The sequence below is a fragment of the Lolium perenne genome, chromosome 5 (assembly GCF_019359855.2).
Source record: "Lolium perenne isolate Kyuss_39 chromosome 5, Kyuss_2.0, whole genome shotgun sequence".
Lineage (NCBI taxonomy): Eukaryota > Viridiplantae > Streptophyta > Magnoliopsida > Poales > Poaceae > Lolium > Lolium perenne.
Window position 1 is genome coordinate 178,815,537 of NC_067248.2, and position 5,505 is coordinate 178,821,041.

Below are 5,505 nucleotides of genomic sequence, written 5' to 3' on the forward strand. Positions count from 1 at the left end.
AAGTCTTTGTATGGTCGCGTCAACATGGCTTAACAATAATTCTGGCCTAGAAGGTACGCGCGGGTACGCGACGCGTTCACACCGAATAATAATTGTACTGGTCTCATTTTCAGTTTTCTTTTATAAAAGAAATATATTAATATCAAAAGGTACCAATTACACCCAGCCTCTGCAACAACGCACCACCCTAATGACACTACGGATGCACACAGCCAAAAAAAATGAAAAAGAAAACTAAGAAACAAAAGTCCCGCTACAGTATCTCGGGCCTAACAACAGCAATACATCCACCACCAAAACAACACCTGAAATACACAAACTCCAAAGCGACGCCTCCAAGAAGGGAACGGTGCACTAACACCGTCGTCGCCCGATCAAAGATTTTAGGTTTTCACCCTGAAGATAGTCCCCGCTCTCAAAACAATGCCTCCAACAATGTCACTACCAGGTACAACCAGTTAAGGCCAAACCTTGGTTTTCACCCTGAAAGGTAGAACTTTGAACTTTACCTGTGCTGTCGCCCCCACTTTCATACCGCTGCTGTGAAGCCCGGAACACCAAGCAAGTCCCTCAACAACGCGGAGACTTGAACCTCCCTTAGCTAGTCCTTCATCCGCCATTCATGATATTCTCTTCTTCTGAATTTCATCATGGATCCATAGTCACTTGATGTCAACACAGAAAAAGAGCTTCGCGCCGCTCCCTCCAAAACCAAACGGTCAGGAATAAAAGTATGGGTGCGCTCGACCAAATACCACCCGATCCAGCAAACTGCAGGCAAAAGATGTGATGTGCCATTCGCCGGTGGAGCCTTCCGGAACTCAACACTCCGGCTAGATGAAAAGGATAAGCATCCGGTAGGTCTTCATCTAAGAAGAACCCTACGACCCCCACCTTCAAACCCGAAGAAGACGAACAGGCCCCCACGCTGCCATCCGCTGACCAACGATGAAGAATGAGAATTCGGTGGACGACGAAAGCCGCAACCACACCATCCTCGCCCCGCACATCGCCGCCCCCTTCCTCACATCGCCAGCAGAAGCCGGCGATAGATGTCGGCGGGCCCAAGATCCAACAGCCGCCGCCACCACCATCCATCGCCGAAGGTCGTGGAGGAGGAGCCGCCACCGCACATCTAGGAACACCGTCCTAGACGCGGAGCACGCCAAAGCCGGAGGTTGCCGCCCCAGCCACCACCGCCGGTCGCCGCCTCCAACAACCTGCCGTCACCGCGGCCAGCGCCGACGGCAGCGGCGGAGGGAGAGAAACGGAGGGAGGGGCGGCAGAAGGAGGGAGATCGGCCCCCGACGGCGCCCTGGGGAGCGCCACGGGAGGGACATGCGTTTTCTCAACTCTCATTTTCAGTTGGCCAAATACTTTGACCAAGATGCATGTATTTCAGTACCTACTATGATGAGGACATATTCGGTTGCATGCTCATGGTACACCCAACATTTGTACACTTATTAATAAATTAGGACAAATAGCAAGTAAATAAGTTTTTAAATCCATTGACTGAGTACTCCCTCCATACCGATTTATTATTACGCGTAGCCATTGATTACTAACTTCATCAGAAAAATATGAGGTATACATATTAAAAAATATATATCATTATCTTACCATCTTTTTGTGTGGCTAAAGTACTGGTCTCATTTTCAGTTGGCCAACTGACCATCTTTTTCTATGGCTGAAGTCGAACTAAAATACTTTGACAAAGATGCATGTATTTCGGTACCTACTATGATGAGGACATATTCGGTTGCATGCTCATGGTGCACCCAACCTTTGTACACTTATTAATAAATTAGGAAATAGCAATTAAATAAGTTTTTAAATCCATTGACGGAGTACTCCCTCCATACCGATTTATTATTACGCGTAGCCATCTATTATATACTAAAAGTAAAATAAGGTGGATTAATAGAGCAACCACGTTGATCCACATCATTTATATTAATATTGATAGTTAGATATAAAATATATGGTAGGATTTTATGAAGGATTAGTAGTAACGTAGCATATTTGACGTAGTTTATGTTCAGAATGTCATGTCTCTCGAACCTGGACTCATATAATTAAGCGAGATGTGCCGCGTAAATAGATGTGTCCGTTTGGCTGGAACATAATATCAACAAACTAGAAAAAGGCCCGGCTGTGTAAGCCAACGGCAGCCGTGATCAGGAACTCTCACGGTGAGGCCATAGGAGGCGGGACTTGGCCATTGGTGAATATTTTGAGTCCAGCCTCGGCTGAGGCAATGGCTATGAAGAATGGCATGATGTTACTGGAGAATATTGGATGTTCCTCTGTAGTTGTAGAATCAGACACTTTGGACTTAATTACAGCATGCAACGGAGAAATTGAGTTATGGATCCCTTATTCAGCTATTCTGGCAAATTGTTTTCAAATTGCACGAAGAATTGGAAGAATCTCATTTCAGCATTGTCCCAGAGAAGCAAACAAGACGGCGCATAATCAAGCTAGATTGAGTTTTGAGTCTAATAGTTTTTCTATTTGGGATAGTGATCCACCCTCATCTGTTCTGACAGATGTGTTAAACGATGTAACTGTACTGAATTTGTGAAGCAGCAAGTATCAGACGCACTCTTTTTCTTACCAGGGTACCGAAGGGGTGAAAGGTTTTTATTGAGGCGGCTTGCTTGCTTAATATATTGGTTATTTCAAAAAAAAACTAAGATATGGAAAGTTTGAAAGAAAAAAAAATCCAGCCGTGTATGCAGCTAAGTTTTCGTGGCTGAACGTGATATCTTCAAAGAAAAGAAGAAAAGAGAGGCCTTGCCACAACGTGTTAGCAACCGGACATGCATGTTTTTTTTTTTGGCAGAACACTCTCATTTAATCAGTTATTGGAGTCTACGGTGTAAACGATTTATCGGTCTGTCTTTTATGTACACTGGATTTAGGGTTTAGTTCAAATAAAAATTTGTAAACTTTTCCAAATATATAGTATGAAAAATATGAATTATTATATACTAAAATAGAAATAAAGATGTTTTTCGAAGCACCAGGTTAATACACATATGTTAAAAAAATAAAGCGATGATTTTAATCTTGACGCATGAGATTAAAAGATAATATGTGTTACGTACAACAATATAGCTGTACAAAAGTGATGTTTACCGTGTCAAGTTGTATACCTGTAAGACTCCAGCTACAAAATCTACGTGTAAAACTAACCCAAATAGCTAGGATACAATTCAATACTACATATCGTAGAACTCAATTATTCAACCTGATAAATAAATCTTTGAAAACTAAATCTTTTATATTATGGTAGAGTGTATGCCCAATACGTAAGGAAGCTCCAATGGCTGATCGACCATATATAGAAAGAAAAACTAATTGATATTTTTAAATATATGAAAAGCAAGATAGTTGATAGATTTAACTTGGCCGCTAGGTATATTTGTCCGTTCAAAAACCGGAAGAGATTTGATTAGGCTGGGTGCGTCGGTTGAAAGAACTAAAAGAATGATTATCGTAGGACCCATCCATATCAATTCTACGAAAGAAAAAAATGGAGAAATATTTCGATAGGCTGGTACGTAAAAAGCAAGCCAAATCTTACTACGACCCTACAAGGTGATATATATGATTTGAGTCTGGACACATGCACGTTGAGTTTCTTTTTCATTATTTTAACTCTTGGCTAGAGCTAAAAAAGACTAACATCGTTGATTGCCTAAAAAAGACTAACATCATTGTGTCGACCTGAAATTTTATATCCCTCCATGGGATCATAAATCCTACAATTATTTCAAGAAAAAAAATTGAACATCAATTTATTAATTATACATAGAGCGGGGCTTTGCACACTGATTGTGGGAGAGGTTGTCACAAATGATACAGTAAAAATATAACTATCTTTAGATAAATACACGTATTGTGGATTAGTAGTAATAGGTACGCGAAGCACAAAAATATCCTCATATGGAATATTTACTTTAATATACATGGGAATGGACAAAGTCATGCCAACAAATATGCATCCATATCTAAACGAATAAAATTGGTAAACATCCGGAAAAAATGCACTAATGATTTTTTAGAGTTTTTAATCCAATAAAGATGATGCCCTCGCATTGCGAGGGCCACCATGCTAGTTGATTACAAATTTCATCAGAAAAACATGAGGTATATATATTACAAAATATATATCATTATCTTACCATCTTTTTGTGTGGCTGAAGTACTGGTCTCATTTCAATTGGCCAACTGACCATCTTTTTGTATGGCTGAAGTCGAACTAAAATACTTTGACCAAGATGCATGTATTTCGGTACCTACTATGATGAGGACATATTCGGTTGCATGCTCATGGTGCACCCAACCTTTATACACTTATTAATAAATTAGGAAATAGCAAGTAAATAAGTATTTAAATCCATTGACGGAGTACTCCCTCCATACCGATTTATTATTACGCGTAGCCATTGACTACTAATTTCATCAGAAAAATATGAGGTATATATATTACAAAATATATATCATTATCTTACCATCTTTTTGTGTGGCTGAAGTACTGGTCTCATTTTCAGTTGGCCAACTGACCATCTTTTTGTATGGCTGAAGTCGAACTAAAATACTTTGACCAAGATGCATGTATTTCGGTACGTACTATGATGAGGACATATTCGGTTGCATGCTCATGGTGCACCCAACCTTTGTACACTTATCAAAACATTATGAAAAATAGCAAGTATAAGTTTTTAAATCTATTGATTGAGTACTCCCTCTATACCTTATTAGTCTTACACGTGGCCATAGGTTATTAATTTCATCAAAAAAATATGAGGTATATATATTTTAAAAATATCACTAACAGTAGCTTTCATCCGAAACCACTGGGAGCTTTAATCCCGGTCCAATTATGAACTGGGACTAATGGGCCGCATTAGTCCTGGTTCGAACAGGGTGAACCATGGTACCCTCTAGTCCCAGTTCGATTGGAACCTTTAGTCCCGGTTGGTACCAACCGGGACTACGGGGTGCGTCAGAGTACCAACTGGGACTAGAGGGACCCGGCGGAGTACCAACCGGGACTAAATGGCCATCTCTCCATATACCCTGCCCTGTCCAACCTTGTGAGCCACACTTAGCTTTTTCCACTTCTTAGCACAAGAGGTGTATGTTGCTTTGCTTTCTCTTATTATGCACTGGAGGTGCTCGATGAAATGCCTAAAAACATTTGCCACTTGGGTTCACACAAAACAAGCCACACTTAAACTTTCTTCTCTTTTTTCCTTCTCGACTGAGGTTAACAACTTTATCCTTTCATCTGTCATTGATAAAATGCATGTGTACATATATACATCGCCTTCACTATTCATGATGTTCTATAGTGGTTTTTGATAACCTTAATTATATAATGCCGATGAATCGGCAATGGATGTACAGTGACTGACGCCATAATTAGTTCATTGCGGGCCTGAATTTTTGTATCAGTGTAGCTGAGGACAAACGGGATAGTTTTATGTATTG